Raw genomic sequence first — 19,355 nt, 5'->3', positions numbered from 1 at the left:
CAGGCAGAACCAATGGCATTCAAGTGTAGTCCATCGTTCGCAGATAGTGTTCGCTTCTCGAAAACTGGTTCCACGTGTCGATGAACTCAACTCCTTCCTGTAATCAAAGTGACTTGACTCTGTTATTTATACTAAATGCTCTACTGATGAAGTAATTTCCTGCATTAATCCTTGGGAGTATGCCTGAAATTAAAATATGGTTAGTTTTCGCCTCATAGCGTCGAATCATCTTTCGGTACTTCTCATCAGCTCCTCTGATCAGGTTTGTGTGACATAGGTACCTGTATGAATGATAATAAGGCTGTCATTTTTTGCATTCTCAAAAACATTATCGACAGCCTCTGTTAAATCATCTACTCCTGCACCTGGAATACAAAAACGTTTTCGTTTAGAGGGTGCCCAGCTGCAAAATTCCACCAACTGACCACAGATGATGGAGTCCTCCACAACCCGTTCCTCGTGTGGCTCTTCCTCTACTTCTGCGAGAATCTGAAATTTTTTATGTGTGGTTACGGGATTGATGCTCCTTTTTCTCACAAACCTGGCACCATTCCGCACTGGCTGGAACTCATTCTGCATGGTGGGGAAGTAACTACAGCGGGAGGATGATGGTCAGCCTGGACAGCGGTTGGCTGAACAGTAGGACTATCCTCCACAGTATAACCAACGTTGCTGGCAATGAACTCATCCAGCACATCAACTTTATGGGTCAGGCTGTTAATTATATTTGTGGCTTATGTCAGCTAGTCTTCCAAGCTCTGACGTAGTTTGCATGTAAACAAAGGAACTGTCTGTATAAAAGGATCCAGTGAAACTACCGGAGCAGGCTATGCAGATAAAGTTCCGCGGCATTCTGAAATTCAAAGTTACTGTGAAGACATAAGAGAGAAACAGAATCAGATATTGCTGAGTAGCACCTGGAAGAGATACTGGAACAATAATCAGATACTTTACAAAATCTGCTAGTAAAACAATTACAATTTATGTAATTGTTACAGGTGAAGGTCTCACTGGTGGATGTTTTGCTGTTTAAAACTGTACAGAAATGACTACCTTGCTGGTTAGCAATGTACTCTCGGGGAAAGATTCACCTGATACACCCGCTGACACGTGACTCTGAGACATGTGATTCTGAAGCAGCTGCCGTACTCTCATCTACATGGTAAAAGTGAGTGAGGAGGAGAGGGGTTGGAAGGAGGGGGAGAGGTTCTGTTGAATTTATTTAATAGTCTTATGTCCTTTGGTCCCACCTGATATAATAATATAGCACAGCTTTACAGTCTAAATATATTCTTCTTGACTTTCATTTCAAAAATAATGCTCAATGGAAATTGTATCAAATACCACTGATCTATACTACAGATATATACTAAAACCGATTTTTTAATCAATTTAGATTTCCCGATATAATATGTCCTTAATGAAACTACACGGACACAAGCTGAAACGACATGCTATGTAATACCCACAGTACCCTTGAATATGATGAGTCTTAACTTATACTTTCAGCAACTGTACACACGTGGATGACGTTTGCATGGGACTACTTAAAATCTTTACAATTTTTGCACTATGACCATACATCACAAGCATTATGACTGGTCACTGATACTGTGATGTCAGCGTCCCAAACTCTCCTCAACCCACCCCGCCCCGACGCCTCCCCTCCTCACTCACTGTTACCTTGTAGGTGAGAACTTGGCACCTGCTTCATTATCACTTGTCTCAGATTCACGTGTCGGCGGATGTATCAGATGACTCTTTCCCCGAGTGTACCTGCAGAGTATTTATCAGTAATCTATTCCAGAGAAAGGAAAACTAACTGTTACCTGGAATGGAGAAATAAAATTTTACTACAACCGGAAATATAACAGTAAAGTCATGAAATATAACAACAAAGTCACAACATGGTTACCTGTAAAGAAATGGGAGAGATGTTTCACTGTAATAATTAGTGCAAGTAGAAAGAGAAAGCTGTTGGGCATTAACAGCACGACTTGCCTTGTGTCAAAAATGTAAACAAACTCTGCTGTGATCACTTGTTTTACTAATTTATCGTTTATAATGATAAAATAATGGATCACTGGTAATGAATCCTATCTTAATCCATTAACACTAAATTAGTTCTGAAACCAAAAATAAATATACAAAGTGCAAATTCTTAGTGTTTTCGGAGGGTAACTTGTCCGGCCCTCTGGCGGGTGATGGCTGAAGTAACTGCTTATCAGGGACAAAGAGACGGTGCCAAGGTAAAACAATTTATATGATATAAGTTGTTTTTTCTTACCTTACAGCGGTGCAGATCACTGTCCAAAGCACTCTACACTCAGTCAGAGATTCACAGAAATAAACTGAGTCTCTTATTCAATACCGTCTATTAAACAAAATTAATCATACACCCATCCACCAGCAATACTCACAGACGTTGAATAAACCGTATTTACACTTCACAAACTACACTTAGCGATCAGACAATCAGCCACATCACTTACCGAAACTCAGGACTACCACACTATTGTAATCACACACGCAAAACACTGAAACTAGGCACTCAGCTGTGGGTATTCTCAGAGCGGACCAGGAGGACGTCTTGCTAGTAGGGCAGTGAAGCCAACTCCGTGCCTTCTTTACCCCTGCATAGTTGCTGACTTCATACACGGATTTTTTCACCCCTGTGTGGAGTACAACTCTCATGTGTGGTCAGGCTTCTCATATGCAGCTCTTCTCAACAAGGTGAAGTCAAAAGCTTTTTGTCGCATCAACTCTCCTCCTCTTACTAGCTCCCTTCAACCTCTGTATCTTTGCTGTACTGTTGAATCTTTATCTCTTTTCAGTCGCTACTTCAATGGTCACCCCTCCTCCACTATGGAGGGTGCGTAGCATCCGTGTAACAACAAAATCTCATCCCTTTTCTGTCCAACTCTCTAATGCATGAGTTCACCACTACTCCCAGTCTTTCATTTATGCAACAGGTCACCTCTGGAACTGTCTCCCTCTGTCTGTACTTCCTACTGCCTATGATCTCCAGCCTTTCAAATGCAGTGTGTCCAGGGACCTCAAAAGGAACAGTCTTGAATTTGGCTCTCTTATCTTGTCTTTATTGTTTCTTGGAGGGAGAAAAATACAGGCTCCTGGCCTTTTGTTGCTCCTTCCTTGCATTAAAAAGATAGGACGACAGTTAGAGGGCTGAAATTGATCAACCTTCCATAACAGGAAACTTCCAGCAAGAAGGAAAGGTACAAATTGAGAGACAAACGCAAAACAGTTTACTTAGGCAGGATATAAGCACGGAGGAACAGCACTTGAGGACAACTGGAGGGACCCCATCAGCCCCTCTTCAGGCCCATATGCCTTGTCAGCATTAACGCAAGTGATGGCAGAAAACACATCAACTGAAGAAATTTTAATGTCAGCCATGAGGAAGTAAGAGGGAGGAAGTGATAGAAGTGATAGAGGAACTGCACCAGAATCATGTAAGATGGAAATGAAGGAGAAATTCTGAGCAAAAAGTTCTACTTTACAGTAGAAGAAATAGTTGCAGAGTCGTCAGAGTGGAAAATAGGAAGAAAGGATAACGGAGTAAAGTTGTTAGAAACGTATTTGGCAAGCATCGGAAGGAGCAGGAGGAATTTGAGTTAGTACGACTGATATTATATTAAGCAGAGTGATGGACGGACTTAACACAAGTCCAGCCAGAAACGTAAAAGAGAGGAAATTCAGGGAAGGGTTTGCTCCAGTACCTTTTTGAAGACCCTCTGCTTCATGTGGACGACATTTGAACAAGCAAAATTAAAGATTTTTTTTTTTCATTAGTCACAGGATAAAAGAGAGAAATACCTGAGAGAATAACCTCTGTAATGCGAGAGGCATACTCAGATGATTCTCGGCCATGGAAGCAATAATCATTCCAGGGAATAAAAAATATGTACTCTATGATGTCCTCCCAATCAGCAACTTCAAAATGCCAAAGTCGCCGCTTATTGGGATGGTTCACAGGCCTTACTGAGGTGACAGGACAGTTAAGGTAATAAGACTGCAATCAGAGGAGACCAATGGAGAGAAAACATTACAAGCATAAGCAGAAGAATTAGATGCAAGGAATGGTCAGGTTTGCTGGGACTCTCTACAAGACTGTTAGCAATATAGGTCGGGTGCTGTCCAAGCTGCTCTTGGTCATTAAGGATGGAAAAGATGTAGCCTTGTACGTGGATCAGTGATAGGAGAGGAGAGCCAAAGGTGGTGGTGAACAGTGAAATCACCTAGAATGGAGACTTTAGGGAAAGAAGAACCTGACAGGAATTAAAATTGTCAAATAATCTGTCATCACCAGCAGAAGTAGCAGATAAGAAACGGTTCAGATATACTTAGTCAGAGAATGGTAGGATAGACGAACCTAGAGACTCGAGAATTCAGAAGACTGAAGTACAGGAACATGGGTGCACGATATGTTGATTATGTACATATACACAACAGCCACTTTTTGCTTTGAAGTGAGTATAGAGAAAGTAGGAGGATACAGAGAAGGGTTTCCTTAAAGTCGCCTTAGACAGCTGAGTCTCAGTACTGGGCAGAAGGTGAGGTTTTGCGGAAGGGAGGTGGCGCTCAGCAGAGATAAAAATAAATGAAAGGTTGCGATTGTGCAGAAATAAATAAAAAGTATCAAAACAAAACCAGTTTGCACTAATATTACACTATATTACCGTAGCACATATCTGCACTTGTAATGCAAGTTCATTTCCACTATATCCTGAAAATAATTTCTTTATATCTGGCACTTGTACTGATAGTTCATGCACCATATCCTGAGATCATTTCCTTACACCAGTACTTTTTCTTATATTCTAATTTCTTCTGTGGTAAAATCACTTGCTAGGGTAATTTCTCAGTGCACTAGAGGAATAGCACAAGGTAATTTCTAGTTTACTATCACAACAAATCCAATTTGCATGTATATTGCAATGTATTACCAAAACACATGTTTGCAGCTGTACAGAATGTTCACTAGCAATGTAACCTGAGTGTTTTCTTAAACCCATACATACATTCTTTTATATTATAAACTATTTATATGGTAGGTTGGGGCGCCCATCATCCACTCATTCAGTGTAGAGATGCCATATGATCTCTACACTGAGTGACAAGCCGAATGGTTTCTTCTACCCAGGAAACCATTTACTACGCTGGGTGGTAACCATATAACCGGGGTTTCTGGCAGAGTTAAGTGTCCCCCAGATTCCTTTATCCAAAATCACTTAGTCATGGCAGTCGTTTGAGAGAGCCTCAGAGGCCCAATACCTGCCCAGGGTCCCAACCAAATGGGCAGACTCGCGTGGCCATGTGGAATGTGAGAGGTGTGAATGACGAAAGCAAGAGGATGGAAGTGGTGAATGTGTTCAAGAGTGCGAGATATGCCGTAATGGCATTGTGTGACACGAATATGGTGTGAGGTGAAGGAGTGGGTGTGAAATGTGTAAGACTGGGAGTGACTGGGCGAGGAAGATGCAAGGAAGGAGTTTCATTGTTTATGGAGGTGTGGCAGAGTGGAATGAGAGACTACAAATGTGTCAGCTCGAGGTGTATCTAAGTCAAGTTCAAGTTTGAGAAGGTGAAAGTGGCAGTGATTGTAGCATATGCACCATGTGAGGACAGGAGTGTGAGAGTGAAAGACAGGTTTTGGGATGAGCTGGATGAAGTAGTGGGAGAAATGCCCAGGAGCTATAAAGTGATCATAATGGGGGATATGAATGGAATTGTAGGCAGTGGTCCTGAGGATGACATAATGAGTTGTTATGGAGAACAAAGAGAAAATGACACTGTAATAGGGAGAGACTAAAGGATATGTGTCAGGAGAGCAGGTTGTGCATTTGTAACTCGTATTTCAAACACAAAGATGCGCATAAATATACATGGTATAGAGTGAACGGGGATCGTGTTGAAAGAAGCCTGATTGATTACATGCTCGTAGAGAGGTCATTGATGGGAATGGTTGCTGATCCGAGGGCCGTGAGAGGACGATGTGGAGCTCTATCAGATCATATGATTGTGGTATGCAAGATCAAGCTGAGAGGAATGAGGTGGATCAGGAGGGAGAGGAGCAGTTAGGGAGAAAGACTGAAAGTTGAAAAGCTGAGGATCAAAGAAATGGCAGATGATTACAGGATCAAAGTAGAGGAGGAGATAGAATTAGTGAATTGGAATGAAATGGATCTGGACAGCCTGTGTAATGCATATAGGGATTGCTGAGTTAGGAATGCTATAGAGGTGTGTGGTGTGGCAAGGGTAACAACAAAGACGAAAAGTACGGCATGGTGGGATGAGGAGATTAAGAGAGTGGTGGAAGAAAAGAGGAAGAAGTGGCTAAAGTGGTTACAGGAAGGGATTCAGTTGAAATGAGAACTTAATATATTCAGAACAACAAGCACGTAAAGAGACTAGTGAAGAGGAAAAAGAAGGAGATAAATGAGGATCTAGGAAAAAAAAATAATGCAAACTACTCTAAAAATAGGAAGTTATTCTGGAAAGTGGTGCAGAAATGTAGAAGTGAAAGTGGAATGAAATGTGATGGTGTGAAGGATGTAGGTGGTAGATAATTAACCTATGGGGATGAAGTAAGGACCAGATGGAAAGATTATTTTGAAAGCCTGACGAATGGGAACAGAGGGAGCAGAGTGGCTGTAAACACGATTGGTTTAGGGGGTGTGCAGAGAAGGAATGCAGTGCCAGGAGACGTGATACTCGCACAGGTGAAGAGTGCTGTGAAGCGGCTGAAAAATGGGAAAGTAGCTGGAGTTGATGAGGTGTATGCAGAGATGCTTAAGTGTAGTGGAGAGAGTGGAATGAAGTGCATGTTGGAGATATGTAAGAAGGCATGGATGAGTGAAACTGTGCCTGCAGAGTGGAAAAAGGCTGTGCTTGTACCCCCATACAAAAATAAAGGTGAGAGGAGTAAGTGCAAGAATTATCACGGCATAAGTTTATCGAGTGTGGTAGGGAAGGTATATGGAAGAATTATTAAAGAGAAAGTAAGAGAGACATCAGAAGTCCTAGTGAGTGATGAACAGGGTGGCTTTAGCAGTAGCAGAGGATGTGTAGATCAAATACAGTATTTGCAGTGAGACAGATAGTACAGAAGGCTTGTGAGGAGGACCATAAGGTGTTTATGGCATTCTTGGATCTGGAAAATGCATATGACAAAGTGGACAGAGAAGGATTGTGGAAAGTTTTGCGTATGTACGGTGTAGATTGTAAGCTGCTAGGTGCCGTCAGGAGTTTTTATGATGGTAGTGAAGCATGTGTAATGGTAAATGATCATCTAAGTGAATGGTTCACGATCGATGTGGGCGTATGACAAGGTTGTGTGATATCCCATGGTTGTTCAATATATATATGGATGGCATGATCAGGGAAGTAAAAGCACGCGTAAAGGAGAGATGGATGGCGTTGGTAATGACTAATGAATGCTGATGGGTGGAATATCTCAAATTTGTTGTATGCTGATGATGCAGTACTGCGTGCAAGTACCGAACAAGAACTTAGTAGAGTAGTCCAGATTTTGCTGATGTCTGTGAGCGTCGTGCCTTGAGAGTAAATGTAGAAAAGAGTAAAGTGATGGTTACTCAGAGAGAGGGTGACTCCCAGTGCGATGTTAAAGTGAATGAAGAGAGACTGGAATTGGTGAGAGAGTTCAAATACCTGGGTACTGTGACAGAAAAGAGAGGAAAATGTGCAAAAGAAGTTGAAAGTAGAGTGACACAAGGAAGAAAAGTAGCTGGTGCAATGAAGGCCTTGATAAGAAACAGACTTGAGTGTTGCAGTTGCACGAGGCTTACATGAAGGAGTGATAGTGCCAACTTTAACATATGGGTGTGAGACTATGGTTTGGCATGAAAATGAAAAGTCCAGAGTAAGAGCAGTGGAGATGGGACTGCTGCGGAATGTATGTGGAGTACAGATGGTGGATAGGATACAAATAATGTGATTCGTGAAAGATGCAGAATGAGGAAGTCGGTGGACACCAGAATCTAAGAGAGTGTACTGAGATGGTATGGTCATGTGGAGAGAATGGATAATAACAGAGTGGTGAAAAATGTATATATGAGCAAATTCGTAGGAGGGAGGAGGCAAGGTAGGCCAAGGAGACAGTGGAGAGATATGGTGGATGAGTGTGTGAGGAAGACAGGTTTGGAAGCTAGGGAACTGACAAGAGATCGAGCTGGCTGGATGAATGTTGTGAGGAGAAGTGCATGCTCAGGGATTTGGCACCCCTTTTTAACGCTGCAGTGTCCGAATTGACTCTATCGGATACGATTATGTGAAGCTACAGAACGTGGTGAATGTTTTTGGTGTATCCGATAGAGCCAGGATTCCTGGGGCTTGAACGATGAGTGAATGGAAGTGTGGCCCATTGGACTGGGCAAATTTGGGTTGTCTGGACACTGCTACTCCTCACCTTGCGCTAGGGTGGGAAAGGGGGTCCGGATGATGATATGATGATGATGATGACAAATTCTTATGTAGTAAGATTATACACTAGTTACACTTTCCCACACACCAGTAATTGAAGAAATCTTTAACTCATTGCACTGGTAGAGCATTTGCTTGTAAACCTGCTGCCATCACTAACAGTTCAGGCAGACTTGGCACTGCCTGTATAGTTTTTAACCTGCAGGTGCCCAGGTTCACCATGCGGTGACATGTGAGGTAGCCTGCCTGGGTGACCCTGTCAGGCATTACTGCAGCACTGTGTCCTTGGTGCAGCAGTTATGCCAGCAACCTGTCTGAACAGTATGAATGCATTCACAAGTGATAGCAGAAAGGTGTAGGAACACCTGCTTGTACCACCTGCAGCACATCCCGCTTGTCATGCCAGTGGATGACCAACATGTAACCCCATTTCTCGATGAGTAGTGCATCATTCTCGGTCTTGGCAGGGATGACAGGGTAGTGCTTCCTACTTGGCTTGACAGTACCGCTGGTTCCTGTCCCATCTTCAAGGAGAAACTTGGCAGTTACATCATACAGCAGAAACGCAGGCGGTTACATTATCGTCTCGCTAGATGAGTGATAACTGCAAAGTCCAGCATATATCCAATTTTGCAGTCACAAGCAACAAAGACTGATGCATAAGCAATGACGTTGGACGATGTGTATTGGATAAATGCCAGTCAACCCCAGAACAATACATGCAACTGACCGACACACCTCTATAGAAGGCGAAAAAAAAAAAAAAAAAAAAAACGGAAAACTATTTAGCATGGTCAGATTTGGGCGATTTTTCCACACCCTGTCTCTGGGTAAGGGTCACACGTTTGGGGAAAAGTGCAGGAACCATAATATGGCAAAGTACTCTGTAATGTGCCATGTACAGACGTCGGAATAAGTTCGTTTCCTTTACCGTGTTTGTAACACTGCTCGATGGAGAGCTATCCCCTTCTCCTCCCTTCCTCTTAGTCCCACACTCCCGCCAAAACCCCCCACTTTTCTCTCCGACCCCATAACCCCACCCGGTACCCTCCATACTCTCGTTCACAGCCAGCTATGGGTTTCTGTACTTCAAGCACCTCTCTGACTACATGTAGTCCCAACAACTAATAAACGAATAGTACAGGTATATCATAAACCAAGTTAGGAAAAGGTTTACTTCACGGTGTGTGTGTGTTTGTGTGTAAGAGAGAGAGAGAGAGAGAGAGAAAGAGGGGGGAGGAGAGGAGTTACAAGGAAAAGTTAGGATCTTAATGACTATACAGCCCAAACCGTGGAGATACTTCTTGTTTGCCTGGGAATGCATATCCAATTCACATTTATTCCAGTGTAAGATCCTGCCGATAAATCCCTTAAACTTTTTTACTGTAGCATTAACAACGTCTATGTTGAGTCAGTTCCATGTGGAGCAGATCTTGCACGTGAAAATGTTTTCACGTAGTTCTGCTGGTAAATTTTTTCATTTGCAGCTTCCAACCATGGTTGTGTGCAGAGTCCGTGTTAAGAGTAAGCAACTTTCTGTGTAATGATTGTGAATACTCCCCCAGTATCCCTGCTTGTCGTAAAAGGCGACTAAAAGGGTTGGCGGAGGGTTAGTGCCCCTCCCCGGAAAACAACTAACTAAAAAAACAAACAAGAAGCCTCGGACAAGGACTGACCAAACGATGACGACCCAGGACCGGACAAAGGACTTGGTAATGAGTACATGGAATGTAAGAGGAGCGAATGATGAGGTGAAAGAGAGAGAGATTGACCAGGTGCTTGAGGGTGCGAAAATGGATGTATGTGGAATAACAAACAAAATGGAGAGTAGAAAGTGTGAGAGAATGGGAGTATGGATGGGGTATATGTGCAGGAGTAGGTGAGAATGAGAGGGCAAAGGAAGGAGTATGTATAGTTGTGAGTAAAAGATGGAAGAGGAGCATAAGACAGTATGGATCACTTGGGTCAAGAATTGTGTGGGTAAAGTTGAAAGTTGGAATACAAATGTGGGCGATTGTGTGTGTGTATGCACCAACGCAAGATCGTGCTAGAAGAGTGAGAGAAGAGTTCTGGACAAATGTGGAAGTGTGCATGGAAAAGTTTGGAAGGAATGAGAGAGTGTTTTTGATTGGTGATATGAATAGAAAAGTGGGGAATGTGAAGGTGGATGGAATAGTTGGTGAGTGGGGTGTGCCTGCTGAGATAGATGAGAATGGGAGTGCGTTAGTGGACATTTGTGCTGGGAGGGGGTTGGTGATGGCCAATACCCTCTTCAGGCATAAAATGATCCACAGGTATACATGGCGAGTGATGAGAAGGGTGGGTGGTGAACTGAATGAAAGGAAGGCAATGATTGATTATGTGTGTGTGGATGAAAGGATGCGAAGATGTGTAAAGGATGCAAGAGTGTACAGAGGTTGGGGGAGTGGACTTTCTGACCACTACTTGGTGGTGGCCAGAATTAGAATGCAAGTAAGATGGAGGAATAGAAGAAGGGAAAGACGAGAGGAAGGAGTAGTTGCAAGGAGAGTGGAAAGGTTACAAGAGGATGAGAAAAAGGCAGAGTATAAGAGAGAAGTGGAGGAACGATTGGGCAAATATGAATTGGAGCAGATGGGAGACGTGGAAGGTGTGTGTAAGATATTTACAGAAGAAATATGTGTAGCATGTGATGTGGTGTGTGGACGGAAGAGAAGACGGAGGGGGGTGCAAGGAACAGCGTGGTGGACTGAAGAGGTGAAACAGGCTGTGGCACAAAAGAAGAAAGCATACAATGAATGGATGAGAAATAGGGGCGTGGAAGAAGTTGAGAGGCGGAAGAGAGAGTTATATGTGGAAAGAAAGAGAGAGGTGAAAAGATTAGTAAGAGAGAGTAAGAAGAAAGTGGATGAGGAATTTGGAAGGATTTTGAGTGTAAAGTGGAGGGACTGTAAGAAAATGTTCTGGAGAGAGGTGAAAAGAGTAAGACAGGGTGGAAGTGAAGTTAGCAGGGGAGTGAAAGATAAAAATGGTAGATTACTAGTGGAGAAGGGAGAAAAAGTGAACAGATGGAGAGAACACTTTAAGGAATTGCTGAACGTAGAGGATGGAAGTAATGCGAGTATAAGTGGCTGGGGAATGGCTGGGAGAAGGAGGGAGGTGAGAAGACAGGAAGAAATCAGTAGGATAGAAGTTGTGGAAGCAATGAAGAAAGTTAAATCGGGGAAAGCCCCAGGAATTGATGAAGTGTGTGGTGAAATGCTGAAGCATGGGGGAGAGATAGTAGTAGAATGGATGTGGAAGATGTGCAGATTGGCCTGGGAGGAAGGTAGAGTCCCGGAGGATTGGAAGTCAGGTATAATTATTCCCTTGTACAAAGGAAAAGGGGAAAAAGAAGTGTGTGGTAATCATAGGGGCATTTGTCTTCTTAGTATAATAGGAAAAGTGTATGGTAGGATACTTATAGACAGAGTTAGAGAAAGAACAGAGAAATTAGTTGGAGAAGAACAGGGAGGCTTTAGGAAGGGAAGAGGTTGTGTAGATCAGATATTCATTCTTAGAAATTTAGTGGAAAAGTTTCTAGAGAAGGGAAAGAAGTTGTATGCGGCTTTCATGGATTTGGAGAAAGCATATGACAGGGTGGATAGTCAAGGATTGTGGAAAGTGTTAAGAATATATGGAGTAGATGGGAAGTTGTTGAATGCTGTGAAGAGTATGTACGATGGTGCGAAGGCTGCAGTGCGTGTGGATGGTGAACTAAGCGAATTTTTCTCTTTGAAAGTTGGTTTGAAACAGGGATGTGTCATGTCTCCATGGTTGTTCAATCTGTACATGGATGGGGTAATAAAAGAGGTACAAGGTAGGGTAGTGGATGTTGGAGTGGCCCTGGTGAGAGAGGATAATGTTTGGAAACTCCCTGTACTGTTGTTTGCAGATGATACTGTGTTGTTGAGTGAAGACGAAGGGGAGCTGCAAGGCTTGGTGGATGAGTTTGAGAGAGTGTGTAAGAAACGGAATCTAAAGGTGAATGTAGGGAAGAGTAAAGTGATGGTCTTTGAGAGAGGTGAAGTTAGTGAATGTACAGCGAGGTTGGATGGTGAGGAATTGGAAAATGTGAGTATGTTTAAGTACTTGGGTAGTGTGATGAGTAAAGATGGAGGTTTGGAGGGTGAAGTGCATGAAAGGGTACAGCAGGGAAGAAAAGTTGCTGGTTCTTTGAAAGCAGTGATAAGAAACAGGGAAGTGAGCATGGAAGTGAAAAAGTTACTACTTGACAGTATTGTGATACCAACTCTAACGTATGGAAGTGAAGCTTGGACATTGTTGGAGGGACACAAGTCAAGAGTGAGAGCAGTGGAAATGAGTTATTTAAGAGGAGCCTGTGGAGTCACGTGGAGAGACAGGCTGACGAATGAGGATATAAAGGAGCGTTGTGGTGTGGATGTGGATGTGATAGGAAGCGTTATGAGGAACACACTGAGGTCGTTTGGCCATGTGGAGAGGATGGAGGGTGAAAGACTGACGAAGAGAGTGTATGTGAGTGAGGTGGAGGGGGGAAGAGGGAGGGGGAGGCCGAGGATGAGATGGAGGGATGGGGTGGAGAGGTATATGAGAGAGGGGGGTGTGAGTTGGGAGCAGGGCAGTGAAATGGCGGGGGACAGGGTGACTTGGAGGCGATTTGTTTGTGGCCACCCGAAACGGGATTGAGGCGTCTGGCAATAGATAGATAGATTGTGAAACCCATTCAGATTTTAAAAACTTTAATGAGCTGACCACGTAGTCTACGAGTTTCTACTAAAGAAGTCCCACAGCCCTCAGGCGAACCTGATACCTTAGTCTCCTGAACTCTTAAGTCGACATATGTCTTTCAAGCGACCAAAATTCCACAGGAACTCAGGAAGTGGCCGTAGTAAGGAGAAATAGGCTATGAGAACAAACTCTTTTTTCCGAGAGAGAGAGAGAGAGAGAGAGAGAGAGAGAGAGAGAGAGAAATGATGTAAGATGGGGAAGAGAAAGAGAGGTGGAAAGAAGATTGAGAATGAAAGGAGGGGAAGAAGAGAATACTGCAAGAGAGAGAGAGAGAGAGACAGAGACAGAGAGAGAGACAGAGAGAGAGAGAGAGAGAGAGAGAGACTTGGAATGGTAAGAACAATCAGGAGAAATACTGATAAAAAAAAGTGAGTGAGAGAAAAAACTGAAGCAGAGAGGAAGAAAACACGCAGGTGAAAAAATGGAACAATGTTATAGGAGTGACACAGCGACGAAGCACACACACACACACACACACACACACACACACACACACACACACACACACACACACACACACACACTTTCTGAATATTTGTCGACCTATCTGTCTGTGCCTGTCTGTATACTGCCCCCCCCCCTCTCTCTCTCTCTGGATCCTTTGTCTCATCCCAAGTTTCCTTTCCCCTCCTTCCCCTTTCTTTATAGCTATCTGCTCAGTTCTTACCTTCCTCCCTCTCTCTTTCCTTTCCTTCGTCTCTCCCCCTCTGTCACACCCTCCTTACCTCACTCATCTTTTCTTTCTCCCTCCCTGTGTCACAACTTTGTCTTACTTTTTTTTCATCTGTCACATGTCTTACCTTTTGTTTCTCCATTACTCTTTCCGTATTTCTTTACTTGTATTAAATCCATTTCCTTCACTGCTTTCTTCTCCTAGTAATAACTGCATTCTCTTTTTCTCTCTCCTCTCTCCGTCTTTCCCTGTCACCCGAAATCTCTTCTTTCATTCCGTTCTTACCACTGTCTTTCCTTCCCTCCCTTCCTCTTCCTCCCCTTTTCTTCCGTTAGTAACATCCCCCTTCCCTTTCTTGCCCCCCAAATTAACCTGTTTTCTTCCCACGCTTAATCTCTACTTTCTCTCTGCAAATTTCTCTGTTTCTCTCCCTCCCTTTTTACTTGAATGTTATAATCATTCTACACAGCCTCAGTACTTTTGTCTTTTCCGGCTTAGTTCTTTCCCTGCGTCCTTGCCAGAATAACACACTTTCTTCCTCCTCCCTGTTACCTTGCCTCCTTTTCTAATTTTTCTCATTATCGTTCTCAGTATTCCGTTCCGTAGCTCTCTTTCCCACTTTCTCCTTTTGTTATCCCTATTTCTATTTTTGCTCCATTCCCCTTTTCTCTCCACTGTCTCCCCTTTTGTCTCGACTTCCTTGACTCCTGGTCTTTCTATTCACATCTCCCTTTTCTCTCTCCCTTTCACACTGCTTGTATCTCCTTTCACCTCTCACTGCCTCTTCTCCTCACTCTCTGTCTCTTTTCTTAGCTCTCGTTGTTCTCTCCTTGCCTCTCCCCTTCTTTTTTTCTCCGTAACTGTCCTCTCAATTCTCATTTTTCCACTTGCTCTCACTCTCCGCAAGTCGTTCCCAGTCTTTTAACTCTCACTTTCACTCTCTCTCTCTCTCTCTCTCTCTCTCTCTCTCTCTCTCTCTCTCTCACACACACACACACACACACACACACACACACACACACACACAGTGTAGTAAACCTTTTCCTAACTTGGTTTATGATATATACTGTACTATTCCTTTATTAGTTGTTCGGACTACACATAATTAGAGAGGTATAAAACCCCTAGCTGGCTGTGAGCGAGAGTACGGAGGGTATCGGGTGGGGTTATGGGGTCGGAGAGAAAAGTGGGAGGGTTGGGAGGGAGTGTGCCAGTGTGGGACTATGAGGAAGAGAGGAGGAGGGGATAGCTCTTCATGGAGCAGTGTTACAAACACCTTAGTCCACGGAAAAGGAAACGAACTTATTCCGACGTCTGTACCTCCCAAAGACAGGTGTGGCTGTGAGGTCGTCCAGGATCCAATAGTCCTGTATGGCATGTCTTTTTTGTGTGTGCCATCAGTACGGTCACAGCTTGCCACATGTATAATTCTCCGACTTCAACAGGATACCATTCCGTCATGTTTGCTCTTGTCACAGAAGGGGATAATCCAGTGTAGGGAGAGTTTCTGGTGATAATGATCATGTGCCCAGGTATGCCTTCACGGACAATGAAAAAAAAAAAAAGTACGGTGAAAAATCCATGATGCATGAATTGCCTGTCCCCGGAATATGTGCCTAAATACCTGCCTGAGGATCATCAAAAGCAGCCTCCGTGGGCTGAAACCCTTTCCCTTCCTTTCACACAGTAATTTTGATTGTCCCCACATTTGGCTGATGGGACCTGTTAAATTATTCCGTCATTGAGATATTTTTCAGGATTATAAGGCGTAGAGAGAGACCCTGTAAGCTGGTATGTCTATTGGGCTATGGTACAGCAGCAACTGAGCTCGTGCCTACCATCACAAAACAAGTAAACAATGAACACCAGCACTTGGTTTCGAACCATTAGATTTCAAACCACATTATGGAAGCTTCATATTCTGACATCCTTCCCTTTACATTTTTTTTTCTTTAATAGACTACCTAAACTACATCATTAAGTTCCACAATGATCACCAACAGTGTTCACATACATGCTTACCATTAGTAGACACCCATCTCTTGAGGACAATTAGATAATTAAAAGATATGTTCACTCTCACAGGGACGTTACACATACTAATATAAAAACCTATAAACATAAAGCAGAAAAAAGACATCATACAGCATATACAAAATATAAGACAAAACATAAAATCATTTCACTTTTACAAACATGGTAAATGACACTGAACAAACCTATCACCATAAAACACAACACAAACTATTATTATAAAGAATGTACACATCAGGAGTATGTGTTCTCCATAACATTGTTACCAAACCTGACCGGAGGCCTAACAACGCGGCCATACCTTGTTTTCGTTACTGCTTTAGGATGTGGTTCACCGTCATATTTTGTTCTTTATTTCGCCTCCCTTGACCTGTATCAGAGTTTACATCCTCAGAGGTACTTTTATCATGGCTCTGCATGTCCTCTCTGTTCTCGTCCTCTGTGAACACATTACCCTCATCTACTTCGATATATGAACCACTGAATGAGGGCTCTCTTGTTAGCTTTAAGTGACACCTGTTTCTACGATAAACCACCCCATCATCTGTCTTCACCTCATACCAACCAATCCTTTAACCTCCTAACAACCCTTGCTTTCTTCCACTCCTTAACTCCTAACTTAAAGGGTTTCATCCTAACTACATCACCCTCTCGTAACTCTGGTAGTTCATGGGCACTCCTGTCATAGCAATATGCCTGCTTTTGCTGCAACTCCTTCATTCTATCCAGATCCTCAGTCACAGTTACTCGTGGCCTCAACAAACCTTCCTTAGTTGGCAACACTGTCTTGGTCCTCCGACTCATCATCCTTTGAACTGGACAAATGTTCATTCCTTGAGTCGGGGTATTTCTTATATTAAGTAAAGCAAGATATTGATCCTCACCTGTTCTCAAAGTTTTCCTCAAAATTTTCTTAGCAGATTTCACTGCAGACTCTGCTTTACCATCTGACTTGCTATTGTAAGGGGATATAGTGGTATGCTGAATGCCCCACTTCCTAGTGAATTTACTCATCCCTGAGGAGACAAACTGAGGCCCATTATCACTTACAATATCATCAGGGATACCATAACGTGCACAGTGAGCTTTTATTTTCCCAATTACAGTTCTCGCCCCCTTGTGTCATATACCCTGTCTATCTCCCAAAAGTTGGAATAGTAGCAAACAGTTATAAGATACTGTCTCCCTTCCAGACCAAACAAGTCAATGCCAATTCTTCTCCAAGGCCGCCCTGGACACTCATAACTATGAAGAGGTTGTCTGGGATTACAAAACTCATAAGATCTACATGTTTCACATGCTTGTATCATTTCCTTTATGTCAGCATTCATGGTTGGCCAGTACACATACTCCCGGGCCCTGCGTAAACAACCCTCTATACCTGAATGTCCTATATGAATATCATCCTTAATCTTGGCTCTCATCCTCTTAGGAATGACTATCCTCTCTCCTCTGAAAATCAAGCCATCTGAAACAGTTAACTCATCTCTGAAATTGAAATCTGGGGTCACAGCTGGCTGTAGTTTTGACCTATTTTCTGGCCAGCCATTAATTGTCACATCCCTTAAATTCTGTAGTGCCAGATCACTTCCATTTTCCTGTCTAACTTCCTCAAGTCTGTTTCCTGGCATTGTTACATGGTCTACTGCATTTACCTGTTCAATTTCCTTGTCAAAATCTTTATCTCCAAAAGGCAAATATGCTCTGCTTAGTGTATCAGCAAGTACCATCTCCTTACCTCTTAAATATTTCACCACAACATCATATGCCAGCACTCTTACAAGCATTGTCTGCAGTCGCTTTGGTGCTTTACCTAGAGGTTTTAGAACTATTGATTCCAAAGGTTTGTGATCCGTATACACAGTAACCTCCCTGCCATAGATAAACTGGTGCCATTTCTCCAATGTATGTACAATAGCAAGCATTTCCTTCTCTATAACTGCACACCGACTTTCTGTGTCTGACAAGGCCCTACTGACATAGCAAAGAGGTTTTCCATCTTGAAGAAGAACAGCTCCTATTCCTTGACTACTTGCATCAGACTGTATAGAGAGTGGCTTATTAGGATCAAAATAAGCCAAGACCGGTGCCTGCGTTAATAGTATCTTAATCTCTTGGAAAGCTTTCTCTTGAGCGTCTCCCCAGTTCCACTTTACTCCTTTATGGGTTAACAGAGAAATTGGTCTTATGACTTCAGACAACTTAGGTAAGAACCTTGACAAATAATTAACCATTCCTTTAAACCTCTCCACACTGTCAATATTAGATGGGGATTCCATCCTCAGAATTGCCTCTATCTTCCTAGGATCCGGTTTAAGTCCTTCTGAACTAATCCTGTGACCCATGAATTCAACCTCAGACAGTCGGAATTGACACTTCTTATTAAGTTTGATTCCCAACTTATTACACCTCTGCAAAAACTTGTTTATCCTTGTATCGTGTTGTCTCATCACCATAAACTATCACATCATCAGCAACACATTGTATTCCATCCAGTCCTTCCAGAGCCTGATTTAGTCTCTTCTGAAATATCTCACTGCTTACTTTTAACCCAAAAGGTAGTCGCAACCAACTACACCTGCCAAGGGGAGTAGCAAAAGTAGTTAGCAGGCTTGATTCATGATGAAGTTCAAGATGATGGTATCCTGCCTCCAAGTCACATACTGAGAACACTTTTGCTTCACTTAACTTAGGTAAAACATCTTCCATGACTGGCAAGTGATAGTGCTCTCGTTTAAGCGCTACGTTTAACTGTCTTGGGTCAATGCATACCCGAAGGTCACCAGATTTTCTAACTGTCAGTGACATCTGATTCACCCAGTCTGTTGGCTCTTCAACAGGTGTTATTTTGCCTGATTTTACCAGTTCATCTAGAGCCATGGCTGCCTTGTTTTTCAGTGCCTCTGGGATTCTACGAGCTGGTCGAACACTGCACTGTACTTTATCAAATAGGGTTAGATGAACTAGTGGACCTGGCAATGACCCCACTCCACCGTCAAATACTGCAGGATAAAGATCACAGAAACTAACTGAATTGTCCAGCTTACAAACACTCTCAAAATTGTGATAATTTATGGTGATCAAACCCATCTTCACTGCAGTGCGAACACAAAGCAAAGGCACCAATCCTACTCCATCATCAACAATAACAAATTTAACTAGGTACTCTTCCCCAGTTTTGGGGTTGACAGTATTCACCTTTCTTTTCCCCAAAGCTTTCTGGGTGGAGCCGTCCCACATCTTTAGTGTTACTATCTCTTTCGAAATCAAATTCGCTTGCACATACCTCTTTGGCAAAACATTAACAGTGGCTCCACAGTCAATCTGGATCCTTATTCGAGTGTCATTTATGATCATATTACAAAATATACCCTTACTTGGCTGAGACAGTGAGCAA

Source organism: Coenobita brevimanus, chromosome 33, assembly GCF_032717465.1.
Source record: "Coenobita brevimanus isolate Jiangsu-jjx chromosome 33, ASM3271746v2, whole genome shotgun sequence".
Lineage (NCBI taxonomy): Eukaryota > Metazoa > Arthropoda > Malacostraca > Decapoda > Coenobitidae > Coenobita > Coenobita brevimanus.
The sequence above is the reverse complement of the archived record's forward strand: the minus strand, read 5'-3'. Positions refer to the sequence as shown.